This window comes from Leptodactylus fuscus, chromosome 6, assembly GCF_031893055.1.
Source record: "Leptodactylus fuscus isolate aLepFus1 chromosome 6, aLepFus1.hap2, whole genome shotgun sequence".
Taxonomy (NCBI): Eukaryota; Metazoa; Chordata; class Amphibia; order Anura; family Leptodactylidae; genus Leptodactylus; species Leptodactylus fuscus.
The window spans coordinates 152,215,632-152,240,050 of NC_134270.1; the positions used below are offsets into that span (position 1 = coordinate 152,215,632).

At 46.3% G+C, this 24,419-nt stretch overlaps 1 protein-coding gene across 1 annotated transcript in view; it reads left to right on the top strand.

Annotated features, from left to right (window-relative positions):
* The first annotated feature begins 11,485 nt into the window (after window positions 1-11,485).
* SLC35E2B (solute carrier family 35 member E2B) overlaps window positions 11,486-24,419 on the top strand; it is a 39,682-nt gene continuing 26,748 nt past the window's right edge. Inside the window, exon 1 of the mRNA XM_075277663.1 lies at window positions 11,486-11,584. The gene's annotated coding sequence lies outside the window, so the exon portion shown is untranslated. The remainder of the gene's footprint in view (window positions 11,585-24,419) is intronic.

Consider the following 24,419-nt stretch of genomic DNA (forward strand, 5'->3'; position numbering starts at 1 on the left):
TAGTATCTGTATATAAGTCACGGCACACAGGGCCTGCCATGTCTAGTATCTGTATATATGTCACGGCACATACAGTCTGCCATGTCTAGTATCTGTATATATGTCACAGCACACAGGGACTGCCATGTCTAGTATCTGTATATATGGGGCCCAGGGAAGAAGGATACTCATTGGCCTGACTCTACACCTAGATGTTATCCCAGTTGTATAATGTGCATACAGTATATTAAAATAAACTGGGTAACTTCTTAAATATAAACCAAATGTATTTCTGTATTTCTTGAAATGCTGCAGCATAAGTATTTGTAGGAGATGCATTAAGTGTACTGTACAATGTTAGGGTGAGCTGGAGGCCCATGTGAGTTAGGGACCCGCTGGGAGATTCTCCTTTTTACCTGTGGACCAATCTGAACCTGACCGGGGGCAATCATAAACTATTACAAAATGATGACACTTTAGAAGGACGAATTTCAAGGAAATGGGGGGGTGTTTAAAAAGGGAATTAAAAGAATGGTATAAAGCGGCAGGGGTGTATACCCTGTGGACACTATTAAAAGGGGTCATCTTAAGGGGCAACTATACTTTCAGGCAACTTTTGATATTCCAAAATGTAGTGACACAGATACTGCCAGAAAATCAAAAGTGTCCAAATGTTTAGTTATGTTTTAAAGGCAACTAAACTGTATGTGATTCAGACAAGCAGAAGGAGAAAGAGACTATTGTAGTTTATTAGAGAAGTACGGTAAGTAATATAGTAAAAGAAAAGGAAGCAGCATATAAGAGGGATAAGGAAACTGGAAGTATAGCTGATAAAGAGGTGTATAAAGTTATACAGATGGAGGCCAAATGTATTATTAATCCTACTAAAGGATTACAGGAAGAAGAAGTGCCCAAGCCTATTAAGAAGGGGGATAAAACCTTCTTCAGGTATATCAATGATAGAAAGAAGAAGAACTGTGGGATTACTAAGATTAGAAATGGAGAAAATAACTACCGTATTTTTCGGACTATAAGACGCACTTTTTTTCCCCATAATTTGGGGGGAAAAGAAGGGTGCGTCTTATAGTCTGAATGTGGCGCCTGGCATCCGCTGTAATAGAGAGGCGGAAGCCGGCAAGTGATAGACGCCGGGGCCTGAGACATCGCTGCGCTCCTCTGCCCTGCATGAAGCCAGCGGCAGGGGCGATGCTATTCCGCTCCTCCGTCCCCCCGCCGCTGGCTTCAGGCAGGGCAGAGGAGCGATGTCTCAGGCCCCGGCGTCTATCCCTCGCCGGCATCCGCCTCTCTAGTACAGCGGATGCCGGGTCAGTATCGGTGGCCCCTTCTCCCCCGGGGCCGGTCCCCACCATCCCCGTACCTGTGAAGTTGCAGGCCGGCTCCTGCGCGGCGATATCGCAGGAGCCGACCTGTTCGGGTGACAGCCGGGAGCCTAATGAGGCTCCCCGGCCTGTCACTGCTATATATTAGTATTGCGCTGGGTCTATGACCAGCCGCCGTAATACTAATATACAGAATGTCCCCATACTAATATACAGAATGTCCCATAGACGGCAATACAGTTGTATTGCCGTCTATGGGACTTGCAATCAAGTGACCGCAGGTTCAAGCCCCCGGGGGGGGGGGGGGGGGGGGAATAAAATAGTAAAAGAAAAAAAAAAAAAAAAAAAAAAAAGCTTTAAAAATATATAATAAAAATATGAAATAAATAAAAGTTCTAAATCACCTCCTGTTTTTTTTTTCAATACAAGGTGATCTAAGAAATAGACATTCCCCAAAATGGTATAACTAAAAAGTACTTCTGGTGCTCTCTGAACCCCTTGCTCTACCTGCTGCCTGGCCTCCCTGCATTGCCTGAAGTGGAGACACCTCACCCCCCCCTGCTGTTTGGCTCCCATCCTGACACTTTCTGCTGGGACATTCTGCTAACTCTGTGAGTACTCCCTGCTGTTTTTTGGACTTTCTTACCCTCTTCAGAGACCTTTCTAGCAGGGAATTTTTTTTTTTTTGTTGTTGTCGTGCACTGCAGTGGTGTGAAGGGAGTGCTGAGCCCCTACTCCACCATCAGGGGGGGCTCCTCACCTTCCTCCACTTGCTGTGTGTTCCACGTTCTGCAGTATATCCCCACGGAACTAGCACTTCTCCCATTGCTCCTTTTGCACCTCATGGGTACCAGGTTTGATTATGAAACTGTGTGACCGCCTCATGTAAGGCCTGGTGATACTGCGAGTGTACCTTCCTTACTTTCTATGGTCGCTTCTCATTGTGATATGTCCAGAAGACGTCCTAACACCTCTACTGCTCCTTCCCGCACGCCGAGTCGCTCTCTTACTCACTCACCGTCAATCTCTACCTTCCTGTCCCGATCTGGAACCTCGGCTACTGGGTCTGGCACTGATGACATGGCTCCTCCATCTCCTCCGCTTCGCCAATCGCAGCCACCTCCTTCACTGTCTGCCACCCTCCCTGGACATGACGTGCAATCCATGGATTCGGCCTCCCTGCCCTGCTCGGCAGCCCATATTGCCTCTGCGGACTTTCAGCTACTTCGGGACCTTATTCAAGCTCTGCCCACTAAACAGGACCTGGATGCTGTAGTTTCCCGAATGGAACAATCCCAGGCACAGGCCCTCGGTGCGATCCAGTCTGATGTGTCTCAACTTACTACTAGGGCTGACGCTACTGATCAAACACTGTCCTCTTTGGAACAACGCCTGTCTGCAGTGGAGAGCAATCAAACCCACTCTGAGGCCCGCCTTCAACAAATTGCCTTGCTCCTGGATGACCAGGAGAACCGGGGTCGCAGAAATAATATTCGATTACGAGGAGTGCCAGAAAAAGGCCCTCAGGATGATCTGATCAGCCGTATTAATACCATTTTCAATATGGCGACTCAACGCCCGCTGGATGCTACCTTCATGATGGACCGTGTGCATAGAGTCCAACGTTCTGGCCCGCTTGACCCTGCTAATCCTAGAGACGTTCTGTGTAGACTACATTACTTCACGGACAAGGAACACATCCTGAGGTGTGCCTGGGATATGGGATCGGTGCCTTTTGAGAATACCTCTGTCAAGCTCTATCCTGACGTCTCATCCCGCACATTGGCTATGCGCCGTGCCCTTCAGCCGGTGTTGACTCTGATTAAGGACTGTGGAGGTTCCTATAGGTGGGGTCATCCCTTCCATTTGATTGTTCGTGTTGGCTCGTCTTCGATTGTTGTCCGTTCCCCGGCGGACTTGCCTGATTTGTTTGCCTCCCTGGATGTGCGCCCTGTCTCAGTCCCGAACTGGCTTGCTCTGGATTCCTCCCGCCCTACTATACCCAGGCGCGGCCGCGGTTCCAGGCGTTCTTCTTCGGCTGCTTCCAGAGAGAGACCTCGGCGAAACTCATCTCCACGACGTCTTCCAATACCGGATCCGCCTGGGTCTCCACTCCGCCAACCAGATCTCTCAGCTCAGCTTCCCATTGAAGCATGAGCCCTCATACCGCCGGTCTTTGATCTGCCCACAGGACAGTGTTAATATCCTTTTATGTTGAGTGGTCTTGGACTTGTTTCGCGGTTGGTGGACATTTTCACTATGTTTATTTTATTTTGTTCTGTGACTACTCTGTTCCTCTTGATCCTGTTCCTGCTGGGCTTTATAGATGGCCCTTGTTGTTGGTATTGCTGTGTTTTTATACAATGTTGTTATTTGGACCTTAGAGTCAGTTTGTAGCCCTGTGCTTCCTATCCCTTTACACTTTGTTGGGGGTGGGGGCATAGGGTCTTCCTTACCAGGTACACTCGTGGTGCTTGCGGGCCCACTTCTCCCCCCATCTTTTCTTACTCCCTCACTCCTTCCTGTCTGTTGTTGTGCCCCTGGCCCATTTGTCTAGGGGTAGTTAGATTTGTTCTACTCTTGGTTCTTTTTCCCTTTCCTTTCTCCCCCCCCCCTCATTCTTTACTGCTCTCCTTCCTCTACTCTGTTACTTTTCTCTCTTTTTTTTTTCTTTCCCTCCCCTTTACCCTCTTCAATTCTTCGCCCTCTCCCCTCCCTCCCCCCTCTCCCCCCTTTTTTTTTTTTTCCCCTCTGCTCCTAGGGTGTGAGCTGGGAAAGCCCGTCTCCCTCCATGCCTCCGCTTGATCGCCTTTCCTCCATCGCTGTGGGCTCCCTCAATGTGAGAGGCCTTCATAGTCCAGAGAAGCGCTCCGTACTCTTCAATCTGCTCAAAGGTAAGCGCCTTCATGTTGTGTTTTTGCAGGAAACTCACCATTGCTCTACCAAGCCATACAAGTTGACTAATGCTTGGTTTCCTCATGCATATCATAGCTCCTCTCCTGATCCGAAATCCAGAGGGACTAGTATCTTGATTTCTCGTTCCCTGCCTTGGGAACATTTGGAGACTCGCACTGATTCTGAGGGGAGACTTGTTATGGTCAAGGGTCGTATCTCCTCTCAGCTTTTTACTTTTGCCTCTTTGTATTTGCCTAACTCGGAACAGGGTCGTGCCCTTAGTTCTTACTTAGGGCTGTTGGACGGCTTTGTGGAGGGCTTCCTGGTGGCGGGGGGTGATCTTAATCTGGTCCTAGACCCTTCATTGGACTCTTCTGCTGGCGTCTCTTCTCACCCTTACTCGCTCATCAGGAGGATTAAGAGGGACCTTCATTCCCACCAGCTTGTGGACTCCTGGAGGTTACTCCACCCATTGGATAGGGATTACTCCTATTACTCTCCGGTCCATCACCGATATTCTCGTATCGACTACCTCTTTATCCGTCACCAACATCTCCACTCTTTGTTGGCTGCGGAAGTCGATAACATTACTTTCTCCGACCATGCTTTGGTTACTTTGTCTGTTTCCTTGTCCTCTCCTATTCCCTTCCAGCGTCAGTGGAAACTTAATGCATCACTTCTTGATGACGTAACCATCCTGGATGACATTAAGACCCGTTTGGGGGAATACTTTGAGAGGGAGGAATTGTCGGGGATTGCTCCTCCAATGGTGTGGGAGGCTCACAAATGTTTTATCCGGGGTATCCTGTTGCAACATGGTTCCCGCTTAAACAAGGAACGCCGGGCTTGTATTGAATCTCTGCTGCAGCGGATCCGCTCATTGGAACTTCTTCATAAACGCCAAATCACTCCTGATGTTTATTCCCAGCTTGCCAGCGCCCGAGAGGAATTGCGTACGCTCGTCACTGATAGGGTGAAGGGTACTCTAGCTAAATGCAGACGTCATTTTTATGAGTTTGGAAATAAGAGCGGGCGTTCACTAGCTAGGGCCCTTCGGGTTCAGCAGTCCTCCACCTACGTTCCATGCATCAATTCCACCCAGGGTACTCGATTACACATGCCCCTTGATATTGCAGCTGCCTTTCGGGACTACTATGCCTCTTTGTATTCTGTAAACTCTGGCCCTTCTCCTCTCCCTGAAGCGGAGTTCCGAGATCGCATTCGTTCTTATCTCTCCTCCTCTGGTCTCCCGTCGTTGTCTCTAGAGGAATTGACGGCCTTGGAATCTCCTATTGTTGAAGAGGAAATTTCTTTAGCTATCTCCAGTATGGCAACGGGTAAGGCCCCAGGCCCAGACGGCCTTACCTTGGTATACTATAAGAAACTTGGCCCTGAACTCCGCCCCAGACTGTTGAAAGTTTTCAATTCTCTCACCGATGGCTCGGCCCTTTGTCGTGACTCCCTGTGTGCTCACATAGCGGTTATCCCCAAACCCGGAAAGGACCCTCTTCTGTGCTCTAACTACCGCCCCATTTCGCTAATCAATGTTGACCTAAAAATTTTAGCCAAGATCCTTGCGACGCGTTTATCGCCCTTGTTAGGAAATATTGTTCACGCGGATCAAGCTGGATTTTTACCCGGCCGTGAGGCTCGAGATAATACTACCAAAGCTATCAACCTCATGTATGGGGCTAAACAATCGGGCTCTCCTCTCATGCTTCTTTCAACTGACGCTGAGAAAGCCTTCGACAGGGTCAACTGGCGGTTCATGGAAGAGACCCTGTTACATATTGGCCTTGGAAATCGCATGATGAGTTGGATCATGGCTCTATACTCTCTCCCTACAGCGATGGTTAGGGTGAACGGTTTATTGTCCCAGTCCTTCCCTATCCGAAATGGCACTAGGCAAGGATGCCCCCTCTCGCCTCTCATTTTCGTCCTGACTCTTGAACCCTTCCTCCGCCAGGTTCGAGCCGACCCGAACATCTCAGGCGCTGCTCATTCTTCCTGTTTATACAAAGTGGCGGCTTATGCAGACGACTTGCTATTTTTTCTTTCCTCCCCTCATGTTTCTCTTCCAGCTCTGATGTCTGCCTTTCAGGTTTACTCGACCCTTTCGAATTTTAAAATCAACTTTTCGAAATCAGAAGCCCTTAATGTGACCCTTTCCTCCTCGGCGGCCACCTCCTTGAGTCAATCTTTCCCTTTTCATTGGGCCCCCACTTCTCTCAAATATTTGGGGGTTTATCTTACTCCGGACCCGAAAGATCTCTTTCGTTGCAACTTCCCCCCACTTCTGGCGTCTATCAGGGCTGATTGTACTCGATGGTCCGCTGGAGCCTTTACTTGGTTCGGGAGATGCGCGATTTTTAAAATGAACATTCTCCCTCGTCTTCTCTACTTGATGCAGGCGCTTCCCATTCACATCCCTCTGTCTTTTCTTAGATCCCTCACTTCCGTCCAACTGAAGTTCATCTGGTCGGGCAGACCCGCCCGAGTGAGCAAGGCTTTTCTCTTTCGTCCCAAGAGTTGCGGTGGTTTATCGCTTCCGGACCTGAAGTCCTATTACTTGGCTACCCACCTGACTCGTGTCGTGGACTGGTGTAGGCATGCTGTTTCTAAACCTTGGGTCTACATCGAACAGGCATTCTCTCCGATCCCTTTGCAGGTTGCCCCATGGTTGGACTCCTCCTCATTGTCATCTCTCTTTTCTCACCCTACCCTTGGTCCCACGCTTCGGATTTGCTCCAGGGGCCTTGTTCGCTCCACTCTCCTCCCTAAGGATTCCGCTCTTTTCCCAGTGCTGGGCAATCCTGCCTTTCCACCTGGAATGTTTGACCGAGTTTTTCGTAATTGGCGCCGTCATGGGATTTTCCGTGCCTGTCACTTCCAGGACGCTGGGGGATGGACTACACTTCTGAATTCCCAGGCCCCTCCTGAGCTGCCCCCTTTGGACGCTTGGCGGGGGATGCAACTTCGTCACTTTTTACATTCTCTCCCTGCTCCTGCAGAGTTCCGCGTCGAACCTACCCCCTTGGAGAAGATTTTTGTTGGTGCTGGCCCCCTTCGCCACTCCCTCTCGCTCACTTACCGGATCCTGGTTGAACCTCCGGAGGACTTTGTTCCGCCGTTCTTGTTGAAATGGGAATCTGACTTATCCCTTTCCCTCTCTCAGGAACAGCGTAGGCGCATTTTTCGCCTTTCTCATACTGCTTCCATCAGCTCTCGCCACCAGGAGGCCAGCTACAAAATCTTGTCCCGATGGTATAGGGTTCCTACGAGACTCCATGCTATGTTTCCTCAGGTCTCCCCATTATGTTGGCGCTGTGGCGACGAGGAAGGCACGCTGCTACACATTTTTTGGTCCTGTCCTGCCCTTTCGTCCTTCTGGGAGGGGGTCAAGCGGATAACCCTCCAGCTTACTGAAACTTCTCACCATTTGGGCCCTGCCCTGTTCCTCCTTAATCATTGTGAGTCTTCTGTAAAGGTCTTTAAGCGTTCCCTACTTAGATTCCTGATCCTCGCTGCCCGGGCTTGTATCCCCCTTTTTTGGAAACGAGTGGATCCTCCTCCTCTCTCCCTCTGGATTTCGAAGGTCAACGAGATAATGCGCATGGAAAATCTCACGTCTTTCCTGCATGGCACGACTGAGGCGTACATCAAAACCTGGTTCTACTGGTTCAGGTTTCAACAGTCTGCAGAGTACCGGACGCTCCTGGGCTCTGACCCCTCCTCTGATTGATACTCTTGTTGTTCTTCTCAGGTATTTGACCAGTGGTTGCTCCCGAGCCCTTCCCAACTGGCTGTGGTATGGATGACCTGGCGAGCGCTCTCACTGGTTTCCTGACTGCTCACACTCACCCCTACCTACCCTTTCACCCCCCACATTTAGTCCTCTCCCCCACTCATCTGTCCCACTAACCCCTCCCTCCCCCCCCCCTTTTTTTCCTTTTTCTTTTTTTTCTATGTTGCTTTCTTTGTCTTTAATTTTTTTTTTAATTTTTTTTTTTTTTTTTTTTTTTTAATTTTATTCTTCTGATTGTATTTTGTGTTGCACTGTGTGCTTTTTCTGTTCGCAGGGCGGGTGTTCGCCTTGTAACTTGTAATTGTTTTTTCTTTTCTTATTGTTTAAAAACATTTTCAATAAAAATTTGAGTTATAAAAAAAAAAAAAAAAAAAAAAGTACTTCTGGCCCCGCAAAAAAAAACACTCTATGCGTCCCCGTACAGCTGCAAGGTCACCTGTCAATGTGGCCTTGCAGCTGTTGCAAAACTACAACTCCCATATATTAAATATTTTACCAGTTTTTGCTTCAAATTTTTTTTTCCCTATTTTCCTCCTCTAAAAAAGGTGCGTCTTATAGTCCGAAAAATACGGTATATTGATGGGGATACGGCTGTCACTGACCATATGAATAGTTATTTACTATCATTAGTTCGGCTTCCAGAATTGTAACTTGTATGGGGATGTCATTACCGATCATTATAAGTGGTCTTGGAGGATGATGTTATGGGTGAATTGGCATGTTTAAAGTCCAACAAAGCAATGGGTCCAGATGGCATCCACCCCAGAATCCTTAAAGCATTTGTATCATTAATATACTTTACTAATAAATTATGACTCCTTTCTGTGATATCCAACATTTCTTAATTTGTTCCCTGCTTCTCATTGTGTACGGAGTATCATACAGGCTTGGTGCGTAATTCAGGGAAAATGGATAGGGGGTCACTTCAGTTATAGCTTAGCCATTCTAAAACTTTGGCGCTGGCTTCAGGGGTCATATGAAAAAGTTGACCCTTATCTTTCATATGACATTAAGATACGATAATCTTTTAATAGTCCCACAGTGGGGAAATTTCAGCATGTTACAGCAGCAGAGTAATACAGGTACAGGATAATACACAGTAATATATTACAGACGTAGGCACACATAAGCTGAGAAGAGAAGATATACTAGGAGTCCATAGCAGCTAAGGAACGGAAGAGAAAGAGGAAGACCTCATGGTCATCGTCATAATCATTAGTTCTCTGTGCGGAGTGATCTTCGCTTGGTCTGATGTAAATTATACAGCCTGATCATGGTTGGAAGGAAGGACCTGCGATAGCTCCTTCTCACACTTGGGGTGAAGCAGACGGTCACTTACAGTGCTGCCAAGTCCCATCAGGGTCCCATACATGGGGTGGGATTTGTTCTCCCCCATGGAGGTCACCACAGACAGTATCCTTCTGTCACTCACCACCTGTACTGGGTCCAGGGGGCTCCCCAGGACAGAGCTGGCCCTCCTGATCAGCCTGTCATGTCTATTTCTGTCCCTGGTGGTTATACTGCACCCCCAGCAGGCTACACCGAAAAAGATGGCTGAGGCAACCACAGAGTTGATAAAGGCCCTAAGAAGTGTCCCCTGGACTCTGAAGGCCCTCAGCCTCCTGAGCAGGTAGAGTCTGCTGTGGCCCTTTCTGTGCAGCGCCTCCAGGTGATCAGCCCAGTCTAGTTTATTATTAAGGAGCACACCCAGATACTTATAAGTCCTGACTATCTCAATACATGTTCCTTGGATCTCCACCGGGGTCGGAGCACTTCTCCGTTTACTAAAGTCCACCACCATCTCCTTGGTCTTCCCAGCATTAATCCTGAGGTGATTCTGCTGGTACCATTCCACAAAATGCCGGTTTAAGTCTCTGTATTCCCTATCATCGCCATCAGTGATGAGGTCTACTATAGCTGCACAGGAATAATGTAGCTGCTTCCAGGTGATGTCTCTGACTGTAATTGTTCGCATTTCCTGTCTCTTTTATCTGGACGCCATTTCTACCAGTTGAAACTTGTCTCTGTAAAGTTTGCAAACACAGACATCTCTGGCTCCTCACTTTTCCAAGCCCCTGACCCATAATGTCCTCACTCGCACACCCATCCTGCTGCCATCCTCTATTATAAAATATATAATATGAAAATACGGTACTATTCCGTTATCGGGCCAGCAGCAGCGCAGTTCAGCAGCAGCTTTCGGGACAGCAGTTCAGCAGCGGGAATTACAATGACATCCGAGGACTGCTGGCCCGATGCTTGTGCCCAGTAACCAGTACATCGATGACCCCCCTCCCCCATCCTTCTCCTCCTGCCAGTGCTGCCCCCCAGCTCTCCTTACATCTTCCCCGTACCCTCTCCCCGCCACACGACTAGGCCTCACCTCAGCGCTAGTACCGAGACCGAAAGGAAAGACACCGGGGCTCAATCCAGGCCCTGACAAGAAACACGCCGACTATAGGAACGGTGAGCTACAGCGAGCCGGAGGGACAAACTTTCTGCAGCGTCCGGCGGCTATCTAGTAGCATTCATTGCTCAAGATTTACGGTGAGGCCTATTACAGGGAGAGGGTACGGGGCAGATGTAAGAAGAGCTGGGGGGCAGCACTGGAAGGAAGAGGAGGATGAGGGCATCGATCGATGTACTGCCTACTACACACAAGCACGGCCTCTATCATCGGGCCAGCATCGGCTTAGTCATGTGGCGGGGAGAGGGTACGGGGTAGATGTAAGGAGAGCTGGGGGGCAGCACTGGAAGGAGGAGGAGATGGAGGGGGGGTCATTGATGTACTGGCTACTGGGCACAAGCATCGGGCCAGCAGTCCTCGGATGTCATTGTAATTCCCGCTGCTGAACTGAACTGCTGTCCCGAAAGCTGGTGCTGAAATGCGCTGCTGCTGGCCCGATAACGGAATAGTACCGAAAATACCCTGGGAATGAATAATACCCCCTGTGTGTATCTTTAGATTAATAATACTTCTTGTATGTCCCCATAATTGATAAAAAGATGACAATATACTATGTGAGGGTCAAAAAAGAGAACAATATGTTATGTGGGGGGCCAAAAAAGGGTAAAACGCTGAAGGGACTAGTATAAGGGGTATTATACTGTGTGTGGGCCATTAAATGGGTGTTATACTGTATAGAGCAGTTTTATGTAAAAATCGGGTTCCCTGACATCTTACTGGATGAGATAGCACTGCATGCTGCACTATTTTGTCCAGATTTTCTGACCTGCAAATGGAGATGGTTCAGTAAAAAGAGCACATGGATGGACAATTTAGATAAGGGTCCCCCCAAAATGCCAAGTGCACCCCTGCCAGTGCCAACAAGCACTTTCCAAGAGAATGTATAATGTGAGTGGCCGCTAGGTGGAGTAACCACTGTAGTGGCGCCGGTTCTGGTTCTAGGTCCTGTACAAGTTGCACTTGTCACCAGCAGGTGTCGCTACCGCCGCGTCACTCCATCTTCTCAGCCGGTCTATGTCTTCCTCGCTGGCGCCTGGTTACGGCGTCGCTATGGAGGAGGGCTGAGTGCGGACGGCGGCGGCGGCGGCGGGATATGTGGTGAGTACGTGAGGGAAGAGTAATAATGGTGTAATATAGCACATGGACACGTCACACTGCCAGCACCGGGGCGCTATCCGTAGTTGGGTGCGAGTTTAGGGGGCTGGAATTAGGAAAGTCCCCGGCTTAGGGGCAGTAACAGGCCGCTGCCAGCTCATCGCAGGACAGAAGTCAGGGGACAGAGCCCAGGGGGTCCTGCCACTTACTGGGCACTTTGTCTGCTTGCAGGGTGGCAGTATGGGGACTGGCATAAACTTGTACCACCTGTTAACCCTTCTCTTCCCCATCAGATAGTGCCATGAGCTGCCCTTTGTTTGGGCATTGTTTGCTGCTATCATGGCCAACACATGGCACACTATTGTCTATATAAGTCATGTTAGCGACTCGCTGACTCGCCTCATCCTAAGGCCATGTTCACACTGGGTTTTATTTTAATGCAGATTTAATAAAAACTTAAAATACTTCTATTTTTTTCAATGGGAATCAGCCCGGTCTTGGTCTCTGAGTGTTATTGTATTCCTCAGCATGGCAAAAAATATTTGCTCCGTGTCAGATTTTGGTTTGGTTTCTGCGCGTGTAGGGTGCGGCTAGCCACAAGATAATCTGACCATTGAACAGGGCGGCCAAACTGCGGCAGAAAGGCGAAGGCCAGCTCGAATTTCTGTTTTGGATTCCAGTACAAAGACGTGTCAAGTTTTTCCAATGTGTTTTTGTACGGCATGTCTCAGCCCTAAGGCTCCATACACACTACAACACTACTGTATTTAGGATTGTTTTGCAGAAAAATACTCGATTATTTTGCAGAAATAATACAATATTGCTTTGATTTCCAAAACCATTGTCCATTATACCTACAGCAATGCCAATGGTTTCCCTATAGGTATAATGGAAGCGGAAAGTCCTCAGAGGAAAACTCTGTGGACTTTCGGAGGGAAAACCACAATGCGTTTCCGCTGCAGTTTTTCCTGCAGCGCTGTTTCGCTCTGGTCTGCAACATTGGGGCTTTTCCTAAAGGGGTTTTCTAAAAGTTACATATTGATGATCTGTTCTTAGGATAGGTCATCAATATCAGATGGGTGAGGATCAGATATCTCGCACTCCTGCCGATCAGATGTGTGACCCTGCATCAGGTGACCTCATCTGCATAGTCCATGTGACATCATGTTCATTGGTGACATGGTCTGTGTAGTTCTGCAGGCTGGGGCTGAGCTGCAGTATGATGTATGGCGCCTCATCCAAACAGCTGATCGTGGAGGTGCCAGATGTTGAACCGTCGTCGGTATGATGTTGATGATTTGTCCTAAGGAAATGCCATCAATGTTTAAAGGGGTTGTTCAGGAAATCTTTATCCTTAGGATTTGTGTACCATACAGTGCACAGAGCTGACATTTCTGTGCCCTGCATAATAGTTGGGCACCATAACTGCAACTCGGCCCCTATTGATTTCAGTGGGAGCTGCAGGTACAGGGGATGGATCTGCTTTCAGTGCTGTACACTGTATAGTACGGGAACCAGAGGTACCCCAGAACAGCAAATCTGTATGAGGGAAGGGGCAGCTGTTGGCCCCCCCACTGATCAGACATGTATACACTATCCTAAGGATAGGCCATACATAAAAAAAAATCCCTTTAACGCCTGGAAAACCTTTGATGCTTAGAGATGTAGCAGAATCTGTAATAAATTACAGTCCAAAATATATGCGCTTCACACCAAAAATATATTCAGGTTCGCTCATGTATTTTTGCTGTGTCCTTTAATTTTTTATTTTTTTTTGTTCATCCTGTATTAATATCAGTCCGCACCATACTTGATGCCGGGTCTACACTGCAGCTTTAGCAGTGACTCGCCTTGTACGCCCATAGTCTCTCTGTTTCCTTGTCTGCCGCTCATCTCATGGATGTAGCAGCCACTTAATGACAAGTAATTGGGAGTGTGTCAGGTCATTGTATGGCAGTCTGGCATAAGGCCACGGCTCAGTTACTGTTGACCACAAATGCACTCATTTATGTCATTTTGGGTTTTGTCACCCTGTGGTAGATGGCTGTGACTGGCTTGGGTCACGTCCATGGTTGATGGCTACAGGTATATGGTCATACAATGCCGTCCCCAGGCGGACCCAAAGAAAGGAAGCCTGAACCTGGAAATCATAAGACTGTCCCTGACAATTGCAACCTGAAGACTGGCCTCTAGTGTATAACTGCTTGGAACAGTGCTAACAATATCTCTGCAAAGCGCTACGGAATATGATGGCGCTATATAAGTAAGCATCGTAAATAAAAATATATACAATAACCCTTCTGCCACTACACCAAAATATGAGTAACTGTTACCCTCACCTACTGTATCCGCCTACCTTTACTTACAGATCGGAAACCTCTTCACAAATGGACAACATCTTACAACAATATATATATATATATATATATATATATATATATATATATATATATATATATATTATCGCTCAGGTAGATGCTTGTAGCAGTGCAGGAAACAGGGACATATACACTGGGTTGCACACAAGTTCAGGCTTTATTCACTTGTAGTGCATTCACTGCCTTGGCATAGGCACAAATAAACAAAAACCTTCTCGGCTGAGAACTAACTAAACATAGGACAACTTTTCCCTGACTATACAGTAGGCTGGCTATCAGTCTCCCACCTTGACAACAACAGTGGGTGTCACAGTAGCTGCTTTGTAGGTTTGGTCTGGACAGGTTAGCTCTGTCTGTGTGGTGCCACACTTGCCAGTCTTCACACACAGACTAATTTCAGGCCTTGATTACCCAGCTGACCTCCCTGGTGTGGGCCTTTACCAAACACCCTTTAGGTGCCTGGCCTCCCAGACCACACCCTTCACTCTCTCACAATATATTTTATATTACTATCCTAATAATGCACTTCCTCATGTGCAGCCATGACAGTCGTGTAATATTTTATATCGACCTCTTTGGAGATAATAGACTTATGGGACATGTTGTTGTTTGTCAGTATTGTGTATGGCCTCCTATAGGGTGACCTTCATAGACGCTCTCATGCCCACACTGGTTTGTGCTTTGTACGAGGCGAATGTTCTCGGTCGTCAGTGGTAAATATAGACTTCCATTTAGGTTCCCTTTATGTTTGCTCTCATGTTAGATAGCGGCTGGCAATACTTTGCGTTTGCTATTAACCCCTTAATGACCAGCCCTGTTTTGGCCTTGGGTGCAAAGTGTCTGATTGGGGGTGTCCAATTGCTATCACACCTGGCAATTATGAAAACAGGGGGCCGCTATCCCCCCCCCCCCCCATGCGAATGGAGCAACATTCGAGCATGCACGCTACTGCTGTGTTCATGTCTGTGGGATTGCCAAAGATAGTGCTCAGCTATTTTCGGCCGTCCGTAAGAGATGAGTAGAGCAGCAGTGCACATGCTTGACCTCTATTTACGAGTGTGTATATGTATATATATATATATATATATATATATATATAATGGCTACTTTGTTTGCTCAAAGGAATTCCTTTGGCCGCATGCTGTGAGTGTGACACATGTTTATGTACATAGCTAGCCACCTACACACTGAGTATTCTTTAATAGGGTATTGTTAGCTCCTGACCATTTATGTATGAAGTAGCAGATGTGCTTTTATAGGGCTGTGCGGTCTTTTTAGATTTATCAATAAAGGTTACGTTTTATTAGTGTTATTCATTTCTCATATTGTTCTCTATAAATAATGCAAATACTCACAGCTCTCATTTTAGCCAATGAGCAAAAGGATTTCTCATTCTCCTGTTTCTGTAACCTGTAGCAATCGGAAATCATGCTTACCATTTACACCTCTTAAGAGTAAGTTCACACAGGGTTTTTTGGGCAGGATTTTGAGGCCATATCCGCCTCAAAATCCTGACCAAAAAGACGGCTCCCATTAAAATCAATGGGAGCCGGTCAGTTCTTCCGGCTCCTGGTAAAAAGAAGCAAGGTGCTCATTCTTCAGGCAGATTCGCCTCGCGATTCAGCCTGAAGACACTCCCTCTTCCGGACTAGGCCCACTCATTGAGCCTGATCCAGAGCAGGGTGCAAGGCTGGAAGCTGGTGCCGTGCACCGGCTTTCAGTTCTGCAACGTTTTATGGATCGGAACCCGATGCAGCCTCCGCCTCAGGTTCCGATCCAAAAAACTCTGTGTGCACTTAGCCTAATAGGATCTGTTGGGTGTGGGTTGATTTAGGACTTTTTCATCCACTGATCTCAGGCGCATTGCGACACCCAGGGTCAGAACCAGCCTGCAACCCCCCCCCCCCCAGGTCCAGTTTAAAAACCTTCATAGAGGAAAAAACATAAAATAACAGTCCCCGGACAACCCCTTTACAATACATAGAAGGTACCAGAGTTATGTGCCAGCAATGTATGTGGGCCATAAAAATCTGCAATAAAAAGTTACATTTTAGGCAGAATTTTGCAATTTTAATGTGACTGTTAAGGTTTGTTTAAGAGACCCCTGTTATTATTTCCTATGGACAGTGTATGATCAGCCTGGTGTACATGGGAGCAGATATGTATTATATTACGGTCTATTCGTCCAGATTATCAGCCTTGCTGTGATAATTTCCGGGCAGTTACTTTGGCCTTTAGACTCTCACTGGACTTTGCTCTGGTAGACTTTACATTGTACACAATTTATTGAGATCATTACTATTTGCTGTACTTGCTGGTACAATCCTTGACAAATATTAGCAAATTATGGTGAATTCTGACCCTCCTTCACAGCCCTGCAGCCTCTCCGCCTTAGTGTGGTTGTTGTTTATAGAACTAATAGGCATATTTACCTTCACTGTAGGGTACTTTGATACCCTGTCGGTCAATTTGGGACATTAGGTCCTCATGGACTGAGTGTTTAGTGTCCTGTATTGTCCTGTGCCTGCGTACTTAGAGGGGAGTCTCATCGGAGTCATCTCTGTCGCTCCTGTGCAGGTCTGAGCACTGAAGCCAAAGTCTAGTCCCCTGGCTCCAGGGAAGAGCTGCGCTTGTGTTGGATGGACAGCAGCGGGGGGAACAGAAAAGTTTTTTATTTTTAGAATGCACATTGGCGGCTTTACAACAGAGCTATTTGGGAAACTTATTCCCTGGTCCATAAGGAGCTGTAGGTAGTAGGTTTAGTGCCCGCAATCGACCTGGTTCCCTTTAATGTAAGGGGTTTTTTTTGTTGTTTTTTTTTTTTTTTTACAATTTTTGATGTTTAGTTAATGTGGTAAAATAAAGCCTCAGTTGTATGTGATAGGTGACTATTGATCTGATATTATGGATGGTATTGAAGAATCCACAGTTGTAGGATGCCTACGGCCACCGTACAGCTATGTCACTTCACAAATTCCTAAACTGACTCATGTCCTCAGGCGCATGCGTTTTTATATACCACTAGATAGATAGCCAACACGGCGCTGAATTGAGCGCACAGTCGGCTTTCCCGTTATGTGCTCCGGGGCTGGAGATATCGGTGCCAGTACCGATCTCAGTCTATAATAACACACTGGGGTGTTCCTTATATAATCTGTCCAGTATATTATACTGATGGACAGTATAACCTGGTGGAGATGTTGTACAATAAGTGGACTTACCATACCAGGGTGAGCTGGGATCCTGCTGGAAGAGTATATAGAAGTCCCTTATAGGCTTCCTTAGCTTCTGTGCTGCTCCACGGTTTTGTAAAATTCCCCGTTGTATGGCAGCTCTCAGCTGGTAATATGTTTAGTTTATTAGGCTTCCTGGATTATTCGCTGCAGGTTTATTTCGGTTTTTCTTCTAATGATGTCTATGGGATACATATATGTCTAATCGCTGTGGGTTTGACTGATGGGATTGCAGTGGTGCTGCACGTGCTCAGTCGCCACTCCAGTCAGTTCTATGGGACAACTACTCCCATAGAAGTGAACAGGCTGAGGGTGCACGTCACTGTTCCTTTACATGGGGAACTTTCACTTTTTTTCTCCTGATCACTGAAGGGCCGAGCAGTCTGACCCCATCAATCAATCAATCAATCAATCAATCAATCAATCAATCCTCTCTTCTGTGGCTAGGAGATGAAAGTTATTGGTGGGAAAAGCTCTTTAGGCCTTATTCACACAAACGTCAAAAATAACAAACTATAGATGTGTCCACCTCTAAACACAATAGTAAATCTGGGTCATTCATTGCAATTCAATTATTCACATGGACATTATATTTGGCACGGGCGCAGAATTGCAAATGGTCGGACATGAAAAATTCAGCCTGTTTATGTTGGTGACTGATGCCGGATGATAAATCTGGTGTTTCTTGACACTGTCTATTCTATTTATTTACCACCTTTTATTGGCTTTGAGCCAGAATTTTACGAGACCGTTTTGGTGCATTTCAGCCGGGGCCCCTTGTCCTGAGAATCCTAGATGTATCATAGACTTGCCACACTGCACAAGCATCTAGTGGTGACCACAGTAGTAAAATTGGGCAACTGAACTGTTCACAGCCTGGATTAAAGTCCATGATGGATCCGTGAAAATGAGCGGATGGCCCGTTTTGCCCATTTTGGTTTGGCCTACTGACTCCAGACCGGAAACATAAATTGATGTATGTGTTATGGTGGATTCTAAGAATAGTGAGAACAAGAAGGCCGCACGCCACAGGTTTACAAGAGTATAATAAAAGCAAGCAAACCAGTAAGATATAATAAGAACAGAAGCCATAACTTGCTCAAGCTTGGAGGAACCCAATGCCATGTTAGCTGACACCCTAAGGTATACAGGCAACTCAAAGATGATAGTAAACCAAGCAGGCGTCTGGACTCAGAGGGGTTCCCTAGGATATGATACCATGAACTTTTTTTTTTTTTTTTCTGAAATTTTTATTGAAAAAAGTTTTTTCTTACCAGTAACAATAAAACAAGAGGAAGGTGAGATAAACAAGACATTATACTGGAAAACCAATGAGTCATCAGTCATTGAAAGGCAATAAGGGAACATGACAAAACACCCACAAAGGGACATTATAGCCTTCAGTTCTGTATAGAATATTCCAGAAGCTGTGCTCTTTGTATTGCACAGTCATGCTGGCCCTGGCACTCCATTCACAGATAGCATGCAGGGGGAGTTTCAATCCATGTCCTTCTGATCCTTGGGGCCCCAGCAGTTGTACCCTTAAAGGGATTCTACCATTAAAATAGATTTTTTTTTTTCTCGTTGACACGTAGGAATAGCCTTAAGAAAGGCTATTCTTCTCCTACCTTTAGATGTCTTCTCCATGCTGCCGTTTGGTATAAATCCCATTTTTCGTCTGTATGCAAATGAGTTCTCTCGCAGCACTGGGGGCGTCCCCAATGCTGCGAGAGAACTCTCCAGCGCCGCCTCCATGTTCTTCAAGATCTTCTTCAGGATCGGCCTCTTCACACGTCTTCTTCTAGCGCAGGCGGTCAAACCTCTAGGCTTTGGGCAGAGCCGACTGCACATGCCCACAGGCCACAAAAAAATGGGCGCTTACTTACTGCGTTAGCAGCCATTTTTCCTGTGCCCACGGGCATGCGCAGTTGGCTCTGCCTGAGGCCTTGAAGTTTAACCGCCTGCACCGGAAGAAGACGCGTGAAGAGGCAGATCCTGAAGAAGATGGAGGCGGTGCTTGAGAGTTCTCTCGCAGCATTGGGGACACCCCCAGTGCTGCGATAGAACTCATTTGCATACCGACGAAAACCGGGATTTCTAGCGAATGGCGGCGCGGAGAAGACCTCTAAAGGTAGGAGAAGAATAGACTTTCTTAAGGTTATTCCTACATGTCAACGAGAAAAAATTTGGTTTGAATGGTAGAATCCCTTTAATGCTTTAAGCCCTTTCATCATGTTGGTCCCTCCCGGGCAGATAACTGCTTTAGGCTAAGGCCCTATATAGGGGGCTGAAGCTGCAGGAAAAACTTCAGCAGCAATGTGTCGCAGTTTTCCCCCCCAGAGCTTTTCACAGAAAGTCTGCAGACGTTTCCTCTGGACTTTCTGCTGCCATTATACCTGTAGTGAACCACCGGCATTTCTGTACGTGTAATTAACATGCTGCAGTTTCTAAAACTGCAATGGTTTTGTAAATCGCAGTGTATCTGCTGAGTTTATTTTTCCACAATGCAAAAAAATGCATGCTGCGATTTTCCAAAGTGTTTACGGTTTTGGAAACTGTAGCGTATCAATTATACTTACGGAAACAGTGATAGTTTCCCTATACATATAATAGAAAAGCGCTTGAGTATAAACCGCGATGCGTTACCGCCACAGTTTTTCTCACATCGCTTTTTTTTTCTAAGCCCTGCTACATAGAGTCTTAGCATAAAGGGGTTTTCCAGGCTAAAAATATTGATGATTTATCATACGGATAGGTCATCTATACCAGATTGGAGGGGGCCCGACCCCCAACACTCTCACCAATCAGCTCTTCTCAGCAGCTAACACAGAGAGAAGGGAGCAGGAAGCAGACAGCGCTGTAGGGGCCAGACCAGGTACTGTAAATCAGCTCCATTCACTTGAGTAGACACTAAGGCCTCGTTCACATCTGCGTTGGTATTCCGTCTGGGAGAGACTCTCCCCCCCCCCCCCCGAATGGAATACTGAAAGAAACTGCAAGTCATGTGCAGTGAAAGCACACGGACCCCATAGACTATAATGGGTTCCATGTGCTTGCTGCAGGGATCATATGGACAGGAAATTAGTTCACAATCTACTTTCCTGTCTGAATGATTCGTGCAGGCAGTGCGTGGCCAGCACACAGACCCCATTATAGTCTATGGGGTCCGTGTGCTTTCACCGCACACGACTTGCAGTTTCTTTCAGTAAAGGACCAGTTACCATATACCCTTTACATATGGGCATAAAGCGAGACAGAAGGGAGAGATGCCAAAGTACACAAAGCCAATTTTCCTACCGGTTTCCAATGTTTTCCTTCAGTGAATACATAAAGCAGCGGGGCTCTGGTGTCTTAGAGGTCACACAGTACTTGAAGAGGACTATAAATGTCTTACAGTTTTGGCCCAGTATCTATTTCTCAGCACATCGCTGACTCCAGGCAAACAATCTGCTTCTTCTATGTAAATATTAAAGGGCATCTCCAGTGAGGTGTAGAGATCTCTTCTCTGTCCGGCCCTATATATTTGTGCCCTAAGATAGTGTTCAGTTTCATGGATCGCCAGCCATAGGTTACAGTGAGACAAAACATTTTGTTGATTCCCTACTGATCCTCTGGCTCTCAATCACATGACCGACTCTGTTCTAGTCTATGGACCTACGACAGGAGTAGAGAGGGGTCTGTGACATCCCACAGAGATGTAGCGGCGGCAGGAGAGGTTTCCAGGCCTCACAGCCCAAGTATATATATTAGTGACAGAGGGCATATACCTGCCACCTGGATTTGTCCCTGCGTGACCCCTTTAAACCGTCTTCTGACCTGTCCATACCCTGCAGTAGAAAGTTGTAATGTCACAGCAAATGTATAAATACGTCAGCCGGATTATTGACTTTGCATGGTGGATTAGACTTGGTTCTGCTTGGAGAACATTCGATGACTGATGCTTCTGTAAGCTCAGGATTGTCCCACTAACCTTATATAATGGAGACAACATTTTAAGTACAAGTCTTCTCAATTGGAAAAGGTTACTACGCTGTAGTCAGACACCATCTTCCTTGAAAATAAAAGGATCAGACATGTCGAAATCCAATTACCTGGTCCGTATTCCCCTTACATCCGCCATTGGGAGACTCCCATACACCAGTAGTTGTCACCGTGTGATATGGGTACACCATACAGTCTTAGGGGTTACAAGATGTGACTTAGAACCACTGGTCTAGAAGTGGAAGATGTAATGAGAGTTTGGATTTCAAGGATCCTGGGGGCAAGTGCTGCCCAAACCATCCACCATCTTGAAAGAACTGGGCACAGAGGCAGGCAGCAGAAAGTGTCGTGTTAAGGGTCTTCTCTAGTCTGTTCTCAATTGACAGATAGTTTGTCATCTATGAATGATGTGTGAAAAGCTTTGACCTTTATGTGTTTCTGCCACGGTAGCCTTCAGAAGCTATAGGATTTGCTATAATGTTTCTTCCCCACTTAAGATCTAGAGCAGGATCTATTACCTGACGGACACCACAGCGTTCATTGGGGGTCCTCGCTTGGGACTTTGTATACGAGCAGGTATTTGGCTTTAAAAGGTGGAGAACATTGCATTAGAAGGTTAGCTAAATGGCTTTGGCTGCCATTCATCTACTTATTATGGCCCGCTTTAGGTAATGTATTTACAAAGTGACTGGACTTATAACGCAGGCTAATTCCAGAGGGAAACCCAGCCATTTAGGTCTTAAGAGATTTTTTTAATCTGCATGGTGACTTTGGCTGTGCGACAAGTTACACAGCCAAAGATCTTAATGCCTGCATCACCACTAAGAAAACAAGTTGTTGCAAAAGGACAGTTACTAGAAAATCTAAACTTGTGGGATATCTGGCAGTGTCTTAGCATCCTGCATTTCACAATGTGACTATATTCTCATTAATACTTGTTATATTGGCACCTGACATCTATGATGTGTCGCATGGCCAAAGTCACTATGTAGCCTTTGGCTTCTGTGCACAGGCAAATACTTTATGACAGATTTATACCATGTATACTCGAGTATAAGCCGAATTTTTCAGCACAGTTTTTGTGCTGAAAAAGCCCCCCCTCGACTTATACTTGAGTCAGCAAAAAAAACAAAACATTTTTTTTTTTTAGGGGGGGGGGGAGGGGGTGTCTATGACCAGCCACAATAGTAATGTATAGAATCTCCCATAAAATAGTGAAGAAAAAAAAAAGCTTTTAAAAAAAATATAATATAAAAATAAAGTAAATAAAAGTTGTAAATCTCTCCTTTCCCTAGAATATGTATAAAAGTAGAAAATGACTGTGAGACACATACACATTAGGTATCTCTGTGTCTGACAGTGCCCGGTCTACTGAATATAGGGGATCTGAAGGGGTTAATAGGAGCACTGCAGATCCCCTATATTCAGCCAGGCTGAATTCCAAGTGGGGGGAAAACTCCAGTCCACAAGCTCAGGGAAGGGGCAGACAGACAACCAAAACACCCCTTCCCCTTCCTCAGCACCTACTGCACCCAAAAACTCCAACCATTTTCATTTTTGAAAATTTCCAGTAGCTGCTGCCTCCCCCCCCCCCAGGCTTATACTCGAGTCAATAAGTTTTCCCAGTTTTTGTGGTAAAATTAGGGGCCTCGGCTTATATTCGGGTCGGCTTATACTCGAGTATATACAGTATATTGTCCACATTTCCTGTAGATGGTATTGTGTCCAAAATCAATTTGACAGGTTTCCTTTAAATTTATTAGTTGCGATTTTCTAGTACTGATACTTTCCCTTTAATCCCTCCTTTGTGCTTGCTATGTGTGAATAGAGCCCTGTACACGCACAGCTGGAATACAGTAGGTGCATATTTCATTAACAACCTGATCCAACCCCAGTAACGAAATACATGCTGAGCATCATTCATATGGACTATAGAATTGCTTATACCGTCATTGGCAACTCATATTTACTAATGCCCCGGCATCAGAATTTCTATTTTTTTTTTTTATATAGGGATCACAACGTACATTTTTTTTATCCCCCTGTCAGTATGTCTTTGTAGAATGGGAGGAAATCCAAGCAAATACAGGGAGAACATACAAACTCCTTGCAGATGTTGTCCTTGGCAGGATTTTAACCCCGGACTCCAGCACTGCAAGGCTGCAGTGCTAACCACTGAGCCGCCATGTTGCCCCCGGCCCCAGAGTTCTGTCCCCTTCTGCATCTTCTATTTTTGTGCAAATGAGTTTTGACAAATTTCTCGTTGCACCTTGCAAGACCTTTCAAAAGTGTCTAGGCACGGCAGCGCGGCTTTGTCAAGTCTTTAAAACATGGCAGATTTATTTCTGGTGTGCGCCAATTTTCTGGCACAAAGTAATGTTTTTAAGCAAGCAAACTTAAAGGGAATCTGTCACCAAAAACGGGAAATTGCAGACAATAGTACGGACACCTTCACTGCTGCGAGCCCATACACACAACCACATTTTTTGCGGCCATGTGTCCGTGCATCTGTGCCATGTACAAGGACCGCAAATGATGAAGCATGTCCTATTGTTGGCCACATTTGCAGCACAGATACGTATAGGGGATCCTACAAGTCTTTTTGCGGAAAAGTATATGTGGGCAGTAAAAAGCACTATGGTGGCGTACATGTAGCTGTGTTCACACTGCCGTCATTCAAGTTCATTGTTCTGATCCATTATGGGATCAGAACAATTGACTGAATTAACGCATACAAATGGAGTAGTGTTAAAACAAGACAAAAGCTTTCTGATGAAGTTCTGTAGACTTTATCTTCCGTTTCATGAGTGAACAAACAAGAAAGAAGAAAGTTTCCGTCCTGCTTTTAACATTGCAGTGGATGGAGATGTGTGCATCGGTCATTCTGTCTGTTGCTCTGATCCTATAACAGATCAGAACCACAGGACGATGGCAATGTGAACGGAGCCTTACATACAATACACTTGCAGTGCTTTGACCCCTCCAGGTAAAGGTTTGGCTCTTACAGATACATATCACCATGGCTATGTGACCTATCTATTCCACCCAAACATTGCTGCACAAAACCCCATCTCCATAGTGAAAATTTTGGAGCGTTCCTGTGGCCCGGACACAATCTGCCTCCTCTGGGCTTACCTGTGTGTCTGACTCTGGGTGTTATACGGATTGCAGTGTTTGTAGGAGGGATCGCTATACCTGTGGCATGTGAGCCCAGCTTTCCCTCTGTAAATACTGCTGTGATAAAGC